The sequence below is a fragment of the Portunus trituberculatus genome, chromosome 16 (assembly GCF_017591435.1).
Source record: "Portunus trituberculatus isolate SZX2019 chromosome 16, ASM1759143v1, whole genome shotgun sequence".
Lineage (NCBI taxonomy): Eukaryota > Metazoa > Arthropoda > Malacostraca > Decapoda > Portunidae > Portunus > Portunus trituberculatus.
In genome coordinates this window covers 12,546,099-12,561,098 of record NC_059270.1, presented here as the reverse complement: position 1 = coordinate 12,561,098, position 15,000 = coordinate 12,546,099, and the positions used below count along the sequence as shown (strand labels likewise).

The following is a 15,000-nucleotide window of genomic DNA, read 5'->3' as shown; positions in this document are numbered from 1 at the left end:
AAATATGTGCGCCTGTGTTTTATCCTGGGAAAGAGAGAGAGAGAGAGAGAGAGAGAGAGAGAGAGAGAGATAACATATAAATAGAAATCCTGTTCTTTGATGATGTAAATATGAGATAGACACACATACATACACACATACCAACACCAGTATACATTTAGACAAGTAAACAATGATTACAAACAACGATACATGTAGTAAGACAGACACAATGACTCTCTCAAACAATCAAGTGTCACTACATATATATAGATAAATTTACATTGATTATAAGCAGCAATTCATAAGTGACGGCGTTCCTTGCATCACTCAGACGTTATAGGTTCGATGTAAGGAGGCTTTATTGAACTGCCTTGAATGTGTGTCCGCGTGGATAGCCAGGCGGAGGGAAAGGGCGCTGCTGGGAGAGGCGATGCGAGGCGAGGCGTGAAGTGGTTCTCCTTCAAGTCGCGCCACCTAGGTCGTCTGGCACTGTGAAGACGTAGATTAGATGTTGTCCTACAGGTGTGGGAGAGGAGGGTGTGTTGGTATCTCTCTCTCTCTCTCTCTCTCTCTCTCTCTCTCTCTCTCTCTCTCTCTCTCTCTCTCTCTCTCTCTCTCTCTCTCGTCAGGGATGTGTGTAATCTGCCTACCAGTGACATAACGATGAAGTTTTATGTTGACTGAGTGTATTAATTGAATAGTTTGTTATTCAGTTACTTTTTCGTTGAGTTAAAGCTATAGAGACATATGAAAATTATTAATCTTTACTATTCTCATCTACTCTGAAGTTGTGTTCGGTTGTGTTACATAACTGTTTACGAGTATACTTATCAATAACCTAATCTATTTAACTATCCATACATAACTTACGTTAGTTTTCTGTCATCAACAACTATTGCGTGATGTTTCTTTGCAATATATTTGTGGCAATATGTAGCGAATAAATTTTTGCATATACATATGAGATAACCTGGCTAAGAAAAAAAATATACGTAAAGATTGAAATAAAATCATACTGAAACATTCATCTTGCTAAAAGTACATAAGAATCTTTATGAACGGTGTACTATACTGCAATGGATGAGCTGTGGCGCGTTCTGAGATCAAGAGGTGAGGGGAAGGCAGCGAGAGGCAAAGAAGACTAACCAGTAATGAATGGTTGCGTAGTTCCGTAGTGCGAATGTGTGGTACGCTGGGGAGCAGGGAGAGAAGCCTGAAGACTGCATAGTGTATAGAACCTGAATATCCGTACTTGCTTCATTCAATTTATGACCATATTCTGAAATATTTGGGTGTCTTGCATCGCCTTGTTATAACAGGATCTTGAGGAAGTCAACCGGAGTTTTCAGAAGTGTTCTATTTGGTATTAGAGAAAGTTAAACGGGGATTTCCTTCAATAGAAAGAAAATACGCATGAAACCGAAATTATTGTCTTTGTGGTCTGTGAAAAATCATGCCGGTGGTATATATTATTTCCTGTTGTCTCCAGTGGTGATTTTTATTATGATTTTAGGGAAAGTTTAGCAACAAAACTACACGAACATTCACCGGTGTGTGAAGATTGATGCGGAACTATACTTCATTACGCAGAATAAATATCAACCGGAGAGTCCATTGAGGGTATCATGATAGCACAAAATATTCAAAATTAATTCTACACCGTCACCAGAAGAAAAAAAAATGAAAAAATAGAATAATCATCGCCTTGGCGTCTGGAAGATAGTTTTGATGAGAGACATGTATTTGATTAGTGTGGCATTTAGTGTTTTGTCAATACTTTATTCAGATAGAAAGGTTTTTAAAATGCTATAGAGTGAGATGTTTGTGAGGTTGTCAAGTATCAATATTCTGTGTCTGGCACTACTTATTACCGTTTTTGTGGGGATTATCCGATCGCTTCCCGAATTATAGGAATATAGAACTAGCATATATTAGATACTCAGTAGAAAGAATATTCACAGGGCATTATTTTTTCATTGTATCAGTAAATGAATGATAAAGTAAATTACAAAATGCAGCAAAATGGATGGAAATAGCATAAAATTTCTATTTTCTTTGATAAAATGTAAAATCTATAACAGGAAGATCGTGCTTACTATTTACATGAGTTTATAAATTTAGTCTTCTTTGTTATCAGTCTGTACCTTAATGCAAAACAGAAAGCTAACGGCTCGAATTTCCTGTGCATCTTAAAACAATATATGATTAGGAACAAACTTGGAAATTATTTTCTAACATGAATTTCAGAGTAAAAAGAATAGTTTTCCTTATCAGTTTGTACCTTGACTTACGATGGAGGAAGAAGCAGCTTAATATTATCGCGTACGATGGAATAGTATTAAAACCAAAAGTAGGGAAATTTTAATAAATTTCCACTGAGAGTTTCAGATTAAAAACAATACTTTTAGTTTTGATTAATGTTAGTTTCATCTAAACTGTTCCGTGTTGTTGCGAGACTACCGGTTCCCAGAGCCTCATTACTGCCACCTAAAGTGACTTTCTAATCAACACAAATGGTCAGAGAAATTTGCTATAGGAATGTTTCTCCACATTTAGAAACCTCACACAGGAATTTTTAACTAGAAACCACTAACTCTTTAGCTTTTCTTCATTATTGTGCTTTCTTTTATAATGTAATACTTTTATGTGTTTTGAGAATTACGTATCTAAATCATTGGAAAGTACATGATAAGATAATTACACTCTGGCAAATAAGTGGCGTGACTAAAACACACACACACACACACACACACACACACACACACACACACACACACACACACACACACACACACACACACACACACACACATACCGCGTAGTGTAGTGGTTAGCACGCTCGACTCACAATCGAGAGGGCCGGGTTCGAGTCCCGGTAAGCGGCGAGGCAAATGGGCAAGCCTCTTAATGTGTGGCCCCTGTTCACCTAGCAGTAAATAGGTACGGGATGTAATTCGAGGGGTTGTGGCCTCGCTTTCCCGGTGTGTGGTGTGTGTTGTGTGTTGATGTGATCTCAGTCCTACCCGAATATCGGTCTATGAGCTCTGAGCTCGCTCCGTAATGGGGAAGACTGGCTGGGGTGACCAGCAGGCGACCGAGATGAATTACACACACACACACACACACACACACACACACACACACACACACACACACACACACACACACTCACTCTCTCTCTCTCTCTCTCTCTCTCTCTCTCTCTCTCTCTCTCTCTCTCTCTCTCTCTCTCTCTCTCTCTCTCTCTCTCTCTCTCTCTCTCTCTCTCTCTCTCTCTCTCTCTCTCTCTCTCTCTCTCTCTCTCTCTCTCTCTCTCTCTCTCTCTCTCTCTCTCTCTCTCTCTCTCTCTCTCTCTCTCTCTCTCTCTGTCTAGACAACCTATTCTATATATGATATTTTGCTACTAGTAGTTCTTGTCACCTGCTCGTTCTTCTCTGATTTATTTATAGAAAAAAAGCGAGTCAAATTGTATGTCTGTCCAGGTTTCAGTATTCAACCCAAGGACTGCAAGTAATTTTCCTTCTCTATGTGTGTATACTTGTCCATCTGTTGACCTGTTTGTCCACTGCGCATGCACACTAGAGCCTGAGCGCGCTTGCATGTGTGTGTGTGTGTGTGTGTGTGTGTGTGTGTGGGCCCGAAGACAAGGACGCAAAGTCATCTCAGTAATTCAAAATGCCTTCCTCAATTTGACCAAGACTGTATTCTAAGCTTATCTAAACGCATCAAAGCTGTCCCTCCTCCTCCTCATTTGGGTTCGTTTTTCTTCTCATCTTCCTTCTGCTTCGCTTTATCTCTTTGTCCTCTTATCATCCTTGACGTCGCTGTCCTCCTACTCCTCTTCCTCCTCCTCCTCCTCCTCCTCCTCCTCCTCCTCCTCCTCCTCCTCCTCCACCTCCTCCTTATCCTGTAAAATGCCAAAAAGTCTGTTGTTACTTGGTTTTTCTTTGTATTCCTTTGTATTTCTCCTCCTCCTCCACATTCTCCTCCTAACATTTTCCCTACTTGACCCTCCTCCCTCCCTTTCACCTCATCCTCTCCTTCCTTTTCTCCTCCTCCATCTCGTCTTTCTCCTCTTACCTCTCGTCCCCAGTTCATCATATTACCGAGGTTTGGGCTTCAGGAGAAAGAGTAGTACTTGTTTGGCCACTAATTGAGAGGGGTCACCTGATAGCCTTTCTCTCACCACCTGCGGGGAATGGATTGGAGATGAGGACCCGGAGAGTGATAGACATCAGTATGTGACCCTTCCCTGCTTTCCCTGGCCGTGTCAAGGTCGCCCGTGTGTACCTGTGGCTTGAAGGTTGAGAGTTAAGGGAAGGTGGGAGGGAGTTACAGAGGGCAGAAATGAAAGCGAGTCAAGGAGGGTAGGTGGAAGGGAAAAGGATTACAGTGTTGGAATTATATTATTTGTTGCATTCTTTCTTTCCTTTTTTTTTTTTCCTTCGTATTTTGTTAAGCTTTCAAGAACATAAGAAAAATTACAAGATGCAAGGTCTACACGTGGCTGTTTCTGTCAAAAAATTCTGATCTGTTTCCTCGTTATTCTGATCCATAAATTAATCTGGTTTTCCTTTAAAATCCCGGAAAGAATCGCTATTAACAGTTTGATCATTAATTCTGTTCTATTTATCGACTACTATATTTTTAAAACTATTATTTTCCTCTTTCATATATACTTATATAACATTATTAAGCTTCTTATGTTAGATTTTTTTTAATTAAAACTTTGGCATAGGGTAACAAAAAGGCTACAAAAAGGCGAGAACATATGAGAGGAATTGTTAATCTAGAACATAGCTTTATGGAGGATACAATACTTTTTAGTATACAATGACTAAAAGATCGTTTGAAATACTAACTACATGGAGTAATCAACTTTGGCGTCGAGGTTTATTTCAAGAAGCAAATCGAAGACAGAGGGACGCAATTAGAGAAAGAAATCTGCAATAAAATCAAGGAAGGTGAAAAGAAGACACTAGAGAAGGATGAAGAGAAAGCTGTGTCTCCCTCAGTAGTGAACAAGAATGGAGGAGACGCTGACTACCCCAAAGGAACAAGAACTAGTCTACTGCAACCTTGAGAAAAATGGAAACAGGGAACTCGAGAAGGACGATGAGAAAGCCGTGCCTCCCTCAGTAGCGATCAAGACTGACTCCACTGTGGAATAACGAGAGATGTGGGTACTGGGTAAAGCTCCTTCCTTTTCTCCTCTCCTTTGATTTGTGTGCCTATGGGTAACTTACAGGAGACCGTCTTGAACTTGCTTACTTACAGAAAACGGAAGCGAAAACACAAGTAAGAATTGAAGGACAAGGAAAATATTTGTGTGTTTACGTGTTTCCTCTCTCTCTCTCTCTCTCTCTCTCTCTCTCTCTCTCTCTCTCTCTCTCTCTCTCTCTCTCTCTCTCTAATACTGTAGATCAAAAGGCGTGTCTTCTCAGTAAACTTTGCTTTTTCCTCCTCGCCCAGTTATTTCATGTGTGTGTGTGTGTGTGTGTGTGTGTGTGTGTGTGTGTGTGTGTGTGTGTGTGTGTGTGTGTGTGTGAAATTCCTGTCTATCACTGCTTCACCAGTGCATACAATAGCAACACTACTCTAAAATTAACTCTGGCACTCTCTCTCTCTCTCTCTCTCTCTCTCTCTCTCTCTCTCTCTCTCTCTCTCTCTCTCTCTCTCTCTCTCTCTCTCTCTCTCTCTCTCTGCTCAGGAAAACAATCTCCTTCGCCCCAAACAGTAGATTAGTATGTTGAGGAATCGCTGGTTCTGTTCGTGATGTTTCTTTGCCTGACTTGGCGTGGATTGTGTATCTGAAAAGTAGGATCAGATTGCAGGTTTAAAGCTGTGCAAACATCGCGATCATTGTCCCACGTGAAGTTACTGATGCAGTGTGTTATGGGGAAGAAAGAATGTGTGTGTGTGTGTGTGTGTGTGTGTGTGTGTGTGTGTGTGTGTGTGTGTGTGTGTGTGTGTGTGTGTTTATGTGTGTGATTTCTGTTTATTTGTCTGTCTGTCTGTCTGAATTCGTAGAAGGATAAAGGAAATAGGAAGGAATATTTCAAGGAAGGAAATCCGTTGGCTGGGGAGCGGGGCGCAGTTTGTTGTATGTTGTGGACAGGCAAACATTTGTGGGAGTTGTTTGATTATTTATTCTTTTTCTTTTAGCTGGGCACGTCTTGTTATTTTGCTCACTGGCCCAGATTCTTTGTTTCAGCTGCAGCAATAGTTTGTTTTTTGAAAGGATGTAATGGATACGAATAAGTGAGTGAAGAAACATTTCAATAGTTGTTTTCATGCTACTTAATTTGCACTTCTGTTTCCATGATTTTTATTTGTATTATATGTATTATTAGACATTATGTAATATATGTATTAGTTTGTAATTATAACACATCACAAGACTACCCTATAGGAGAGTATATATCCACGCTACGCTGTACATAACTCTTCATTTACTTTCACTCTTAATCTGTTCTCTTAGCAATTCAAGGGTTAACCAGTATCTTCCCTCCTTCGTGTTCTGTTCGTCTTATTATTACAGGAGTTATTCAGTATCTTCAAGTCTTTCACATTGCTCACTTTGCCAATTGAAGAATTAATTAGTATCTTCATTCTTTCGTATTATTTCAATGGTGTTTTCTTGATCCAGGGATTCACTAACAAAGACTTCACTTTCTTAATGGAAAAGATACCAGTAAAATCCGTCGCGATGAGAGAGATTGTGTTTCAAATATGAACTTAAAATTTATCATCTTGTCTTGTCGCCTCTCCCACCAGCTGGAGCATTATCGTGTGATGAATGCCTGTAGGTGTCACGCGCACAGCAAAGGTGGTAATCACGTCTGCGAGGTGAATATTCGATGTTCAGAATGAATGTAAGCATGTGGTATATAAGTCTTTTTTTTTCGGTAGTTATCGTTTTAGACTCCGATCGTACCAAATGTACCGTTGTGATCTTATCTTTTCATGTTCCCGCAGAGACTTACATACAAGTGAAGTTTTCCCGATGTTTTATCACTAATACAACTGTTTTACTTTATCATTTCTTTATTTACTCTAAGCAGTTATAGTTAGTGCTACAATGTTACAGCGGCTCCATATGACCACGATGTTGAGGCGTCTTCTTTTGTAGCACTGAAGTCTGGCAAAGGGTCAACGCCAGATTATTTATACGTTTTTCTTAAAGTGACATGATCGCCTCCCTGATTATTTTAATATGCAAACTTTTTTTTTCTTGACGCATTTTATCATAATCAAACATAACCTCAGCTTTTACTTTCTCGTTTCTTTCACAAGCAACGTTTTCACTTCAGTCACAGATAAAAACGTTATGACAAATTCATCTTTTTGACAGAGGCACTGGTAACAAAATAAAGTGTTTAAATTTAATGAAATTGATCATTTTGAAGTGTTTAGAATCCAAGTCTTCATCTTTTGCTGGTGCGATTAAAAAAAAAAACAGTCCATGTATCTTTTGTCGCGTATTCGTCAAGCTTTCATCTCGCCCTCGCTCATTTCCAATTAAGAATCTTACACTATCTTAACTTCTTTAGTTGAGTCTTTTAGTGTTACGATGTACGCCTGTTATGATTACATTTTTATAATCTTTTTTCCGATGAGACTATTATATCTTGCTGTTTTTTTGTCAAACTATCTCGAGGACCTTCCTACTAATGAGTCTGGTTATAAGCAAAAAGTTATCTTGAAGAGTCGTAAAAACATTCGTCTGTCTGTGATTCATGTCTTTTTCTTGTCGTTCTTTCCTTTTGATGGTTTATGGCTGTCCTCAGTCATCTAAATAATGTAGCTATTACTGCAGAAAAGTCCTATTGCTCGAAGGCTTGCCACGAGAATTATAAACTTTTCTCACTTTCCCATTTTGTTTTTAGTCCACCATTAAAACTCTTTATATCTTCTATACCGCAGTCAGGGATTTGCTTAATTGTTTTTTATTCCAGAACACATTTCTAGATTAAGCTTGTGTATGACAGTACTAACGCCAGTCCTTGAGATTTGCTATCTAAATTATGACGATTTAAATACAGATGCGTAAATATCTTTGCAACTTGTAATACAGGTTGAAGGAATAGATTTTTATATAATGCATTGCTAATGTGCACTAACGAAGACTTTTGTTCAATTTACCAAGATACTTTATTTTATTTGGCCGTTAGACATGATGCACTGTTGTTTCCTTCACTTTTCCTTACAAAAATCATAACTTAAGTTTTGCATGTGGCGGATGTCCTGAGTGCGCACGCCCACCTCCCACCACCCACCACACACACACACACACACACACACACACACACACACACACACACACACACACACACACACAGGGTCTTGCCAAATGGATAGTGATTCACAGGATATCCTTTCCTGTGAAATCCTTATGAATTGTCCATGAGAAACTATGCTGTGGCGTGGCGGTCTTGTGTGGTGCGTTGAAGTCTTGCATAGCTTATTGATGTTTTCGTCTGAGGCTCCATATTAGCGCTTTCTCATTCCTCCTTGTCTCTATCTTAGTGATGACCTTGGTACATTAGTTGGTAGTGGTGTCAAGGCACCTATTAAGCACCAATAATTAGCCAGTTCATACATACGTAACGACACTTGTATTCAAACATATTTTATGATGCCACATGTGATGATAGTGAATAAAGGTGACCAGGTGAACAAAGCACCAATAACTTGTTTCTTTACACGTGATTTTCTTTGTCTTGATTTCTCATAGCACTTTTCGTATTCTGGTACATAATGTAATGCCCAACATCCGCTTCGTCTCTATTCCAACGTTTCTTGCTTCAACGGTCCATCCGCTTGACAAACTTGATGTATTCACTGTGTCTTCCTGAGTGTTGTGCCTCAGTGCCTTGTTCGTCAAGTTCCTGGAAGGGTACTACTATGAAATCGCCTGTCAGCATGTTTATTTATATATTTACTTTCTGTACACACCCTTGGGAAGTTTATAAATCAGAGAAATATGAAATCGACTTTTAAGGTTATTACTTTTTATGATTTTTAAAAAGTTTATAAATCGTATGTTTTTGTGCTTATGGTGTAGTTAAAAAAAAGTTGTTTCTTTGCTCTGTTTTATTTCTTCAGATCAGATGTTGAGCTTGTTTTGTTATTTATTTAGGTAGTGTTTGCACGTTTTACTTTTTATTCTTTTTCGTATTTCAGAGTTTGCCTTTTTTTACAATTTTCCATTTTTCCAATATTCACTACTGTTTTACAATGCGTGTGTGTGTGTGTGTGTGTGTGTGTTTCTCGTATTTAATTGTTTGGTTCATCTTTCAATTTTCCGTTTTTTTTTTTTTTTTTTTTTGCCGTGCAGTGTTTGCTGACCGGTGTCATTTTATCAGCTCGCTGTGGTAATACTTCCGGTACTATAATTTGTTAACATTTCTGACTTTAACACTATTGATAAGTGTGAAATAGCTGTAATACGTTTACAACAATGTATCTTAAGTCTGAAAAACGTACGTACTTTCATTTTACCAAGCTTTTCTGCTCCTTTTCCAACACCTGTTTAGTAATCTCGAAAAACTCACAATCTTTGGTACCCCTCGCGCTGGTTACCGCCTTCCTCGCCTCGCCCCAGTGTTGTCCTAGCGTCGCGGTCACTGGTCACTACTGGCCGTCAAAACACAAGATCCCACCACCATAGCACCACCCAGCCTTGCCCCGCCCAGTTCCTCCTTGCCTAGTACCGCCTCACCTCGCCTCACACCACCATGAGGGTCACTGGACTCCGGAAGGTCTTCAACCCTCGCCGCGAATGTCAACACTCGGTTACCATGACAACCAATATTTCACCCCACCTCTCTCCCCGCACCCACCTGTTCATTCTCTCTCTCTCTCTCTCTCTCTCTCTCTCTCTCTCTCTCTCTCTCTCTCTCTCTCTCTCTCTCTCTCTCTCTCTCTCTCTCTCTCACGGTCACGCTCCGCCACCTCTCAATTTTCATCGCGCCGCTGCAGACTCAGTGTTCTTGGTCATTGTGTTTAGTGAAGGCTGGTGCTTGATCAAGAGGGAACAGTCTTCACCCGCGTGCCTTTCCCCTGTCTGATGTAATGACTTGGCTTATGAGAACTTGTGAATGCGTGAAAGTACTGGCGGGTATAAATAGTGTTGATAATGCTAACAGGAGGTGATTGTAAATTTGGTGGTGATGGTGGTGGTGGTGGTGGTAGTAGTAATGGTGATATATAGTAGTCGTTATGTGTGTATAGTAGTAATAATGTGGTGGTGGTGGTGGTATTATTATTATTATTATTATTATTATTATTATTATTAGTAGTAGTAGTAGTAGTAGTAGTAGTAGTAGTAGTAGTAGTAGTAGTAGTAGTAGTAGAAGTATGGAGTATAATAGTAGTAGTGGTAGTAGTAGTAGTAGTAGTAGTAGTAGTAGTAGTAGTAGTAGTAACATCAGCATTAAAAGGAAGAGGAGAATTTGAATGATTAGAAGCATGACGGACGAGGAACAATGAGAACAGTAATAATAGCAATAATGAAAATAATAATAACAATAATAATAATAATGATAATAATAATAATAATAATAATAATAATAATGATAATGATAATACCAGCAATGATAGTAATGATAATGATAATAATAATAATAATGATAATAATAATAATAATAATAATAACAACAATAATAATAATAATGATAATGATAATACCACAAAAATGTATCAGTTTCACAAAACCTGTATTTTTTAAAGTTGTTAGGCACTTCCTGTTTCAGCGATACTTTTTACTGTCACTCTCTCTCTCTCTCTCTCTCTCTCTCTCTCTCTCTCTCTCTCTCTCTCTCTCTCTCTCTCTCTCTCTCTCTCTCTCTCTCTCTCTCTCTCTCTCTCTCTCTCTCTCTCTCTCTCTCTCTCTCTCTCTCTCTCTCTCTCTCTCTCCCTTCCCTAAACCCCGATCCAATAAAGAGAACTCATGCATGAAAAGAAATTAAGGAAGAACAGATTTGACAAGGAATGGAAAGCTCGGAACAGAGAGAGAGAGAGAGAGAGAGAGAGAGAGAGAGAGAGAGAGAGAGAGAGAGAGAGAGAGAGAGAGAGAGAGAGAGAGAGAGAGAGAGAGAGAGAGAGAGAGAGAGAGAGTGGACGAGACGAGATGAGCTGATAAGTTCTAAAAAAAGATGTGTGTGTGTGTGTGTGTGTGTGTGTGTGTGTGTGTGTGTGTGTGTGTGTGTGTGTGTGTGTGTAAGGAATGAAATGCATAAGGAGCAGAGTAAGAAGGGCGGAATGACTTGCTGGTATTACAAAGCCGCGCTGGACACACACACACACACACACACACACACACACACACACACACACACACACACACACACACACACACACACACACACACACACACACACTCCTTCCATTGAGCGGTAAGCGTGCCACTAAATCCATCTTGCATTGCCAACGCCAGACACTCGCACGGAAGCCAATGGACGAAGGTGACTCGGGTGGAAGGAGGTAAAGTGATGGAGAGCGATAGACAGTGAAAGGTTGGCAATAAAGAAAGAGAGGAAAAGAAGGAATGAGGAAAAGAAAGGAGAGTGAACGAATGAAAAAGGAATGAATGAACGAGGATTGGGATAGGCGAAGAAGAGCAGAGGATGAGGAGAAAGGAGGTGGGTGGTGAGGAAATGGAGGAAAGGAGGATGGAACGAGAGATAGAGAGTGAAGGAAAGAAAAGAAAACGAGAGATTGAAGGAAGTAACGATTAAGAGAGAGAGAGAGAGAGAGAGAGAGAGAGAGAGAGAGAGAGAGAGAGAGGGAAGAAAAGCAAGAAAAAGGAAAAGAAGATATATGAATAAAAAACAGACAAAATTGGAGAGTCCTCTTCTTAAAATGAGAGAAAACGATCATTAAAGTGGATAACGAAAAAAAAAATCACTAAATATGTAGATAGCAGAGAGAGAGAGAGAGAGAGAGAGAGAGAGAGAGAGACTGACCGACCGTTAAACCAAAAGTCTAGTAGATGAAATTATAATAAAACGCTTTCCTGATAAAACACATCAATCCTCTAATTCTGTTTTGGCACTCATGTTTAACAGTGGCGCGAGGGGGAAGGGACGATCTGACGAGTAATTAGTTTTTCTCTTTTCTCTCAGGAGTTAATAGCAGTAGCAGTAGTAGTAGCAGCAGCAGTAGTAGTAGTAGTAGTAGTAGTAGTAGTAGTAGTAGCAGTAGCAGTAGCAGCAGTAGTTGTTGTAAGAGAAGAAAAAAAAAGATTAGTTTTTATAAGAGTAATCTCATTGCTGTTAATAGCGACAGCAGCGGCGGCGGCGGCGGAGGCGGTGGTGGTAGCTATAGTGGTGGTGGTGGTGGTGGTGGTGGTGGTAGCAATAATGGTGATGGTGATGGGAATACCTTTGAGGAGGAAAGGGAGGAATAGGTGAAGAGAAGAGCCTAGGGGTGAGTGACCTGTGTCTGGGAGGAGAGGAGGAAGAAGAAGAGAAGGGGGAGGGGATCAGGTGGGAATTGGGGAGGTCCTCTTGGGGGATGGGGGTAGAGGGAGAGACAAAGGGAGGGGCGGAGGGTGGACAGGAAGGGGGAAGCTGGTGGTGGAGGAGAATAAAGATGATATTGGATGTAAGGACGCATGTGGCTTTTGCTGCTGATGAGGAAGAGGAGGAGGTGGAGGAGGAAGAAGAAGAAGAGGAAGAGGAACAAGAGCTAAAGGAGGAGAAGGAGAAGGAGGAGGAGGAGGAGGAGGAGGAGGAGGAGGAAACGGGGGAAAATAATAGATAAGGGAAAATGAGGAAGAAAAGAAGCAAGAGGAATAGAAAGGATGGCACGAGACATCATCATCGGCAACAACAACAAAAACAACAACAACAACAACAACAACAACAACAACAACAACAACAACAACAACAGTTACCATCATCACCTTTACCACAACCACCATTACCATATTAGCATCAAAAGTATACAGTGGCTTAAGGCAAGAGTAGCAACAGTAGTAGTAGTAGTAGTAGTAGTAGTAGTAGTAGTAGTAGTAGTAGTAGTAGTAGTAACAAAAACAGTCTATTTATGATAACTAGCATTCTTTCACCTTAAATAATATGTATGATTTAACTGACGATAGAGAAGAAAGAGAAAGAGAAAGATGCATATGAAGAGGGCAAGGATTAGAAGTGAGGAGGAAGAGGAGGAGGAAGAAGAAGAGGAAGAGGAGGAGTGATGAAATAACAGCAACACCAGCAGCAGCACGGAGAGTACCTGGTTTTATGAGAGAGTACATTTACCCGCCGCAGAGAGCATCACCCGCGCTGCCTCCCACTCAGACAGGTGTGGCGGGACAAGAGGGAGCGAAGGGGCGAGGGGGCGAGGAGGCGGGGAACACGAGGCGAAGCAGACAGTGGGTTGAAGATGACTACAGAAACTGGGGAGCGGCGAAGTGGAAGTATCAGGGCAGAGAGGTGGAGAGACGGGGGAAGTATAATGGGTGGGTACGGTCGGATGGGGCGGGAAGGGTTACAAGAGTTCACATGTTGAGTGTATGTCCCGGGAAGTGACTCCCAGTGTGTTGTGTCTGGCCTGGATTACCTTGCCCTGGTTTGTCCTGCCTTGTTTGGCGTGGCTTATCATGGATTGCACCTGGCTTGCTTTGGTTTGGTTTTTATGACATCCCAATATATACTCCAAGTACGTTTACACACACACACACACACACACACACACACACACACACACACACACACACACACACAGTCCAGGCCCTGTAAAACTACAACTAGGTAAATACACACACCGCGTAGTGTAGTGGTTAGCACGCTCCACTCACAATCAAGAGAGCTGGGTTCGAGTCCCGGAAAGCGGCGAGGCAAATGGACAAGCCTCTTAATGTGTGGCCCCTGTTCACCTAGCAGTAAATAAAGTATACGGAATGTAACTCGAGGGGTTGTGGCCTCGCTTTCCCGGTGTGTGGAGTGTGTTGTGGTCTCAGTCCTACCCGAAGATCGGTCTATGAGCTCTGAGCTCGCTCCGTGATGGGGAAGACTGGCTGGGTGACCAGCAGGTGAACGAGGTGAAATTACACACACCGCAGCGGCACGTGGGAATGTAAGACGCACAGGAGCAGGAACCATCGTATTGTGTACGGGAGATGAGGAAGGCGAGGGGAGCCGAATGTATAAGGCAGGGCTTTGGTGGAGGATATGGAAGTGTGACTGATGAAGGCGGTGATCAGTCACATAGAAGGAAAACGAAGAAGGTGAAGAGGAAAAGAGAAGACGAGGCGGAAGGAAACAAGAATAAGAAAAAAAAATAAATGAAGGCTTGGAAGATTGATATAGAGGAGGATGAGTTGGCAGAGGTGTTGGCTTCTCTCTGCAAGTCTTGTACGTGTCTTTGCTATGCGTGCATTTTTTTCATTATGTTGTATTTAACATTTCTTGATCTATTCACTTACCTTCCTCTTGGATTATTCATGTACTTATTTCTGGATATATTCACCAATTCATTCACTTATGTATATTACATGAGTTCAGTTACCAATATTTATTTTTTGTGTTTTCTCCTCGTGGTGTATGCACGTGTGGTTTTCTTATTCCTTCTGACTTGAGTTACTTCTCTTTTTTATTAACTTAAATCTGCTCGAACCCAAGACTACTAATATCTCTAACTTTTGAAAAGCAGTATTCAGAATTTTGCAAGACAGTAAGATTCATATGTAAATAACATCGAAACTAAACTGAAAAGTGCCTTTCTTTTGAATAGTAGATGGTGGAGCTTCTGAATTCCGCAAATAGCTAATTCCCTTTTGCTATTGTGGATCTCTTCTATACACAACACTAATGCTAATCGTGTCGCACGCTGGATGCTCCTCTCCCGTCAGCCGCACATGCATGATTCATGGTGACATTTGGGAATCAGACTGAATGAGAGTAGTAGCAAACGCACGAATGAATGGACAATTGAATGAATGCATGTTGATGTCAATGGACAAGAACCGTGTGGCATTGACACATTAACGGAAAGTGTCCGATTGTATAT

General features: G+C 40.8%; 1 long non-coding RNA gene across 1 annotated transcript in view; it reads left to right on the top strand.

Moving 5' to 3' along the window:
- Positions 1-15,000, top strand: part of LOC123504621 — a 191,196-nt gene that overhangs the window by 55,050 nt on the left and 121,146 nt on the right. The window lies entirely within an intron of this gene.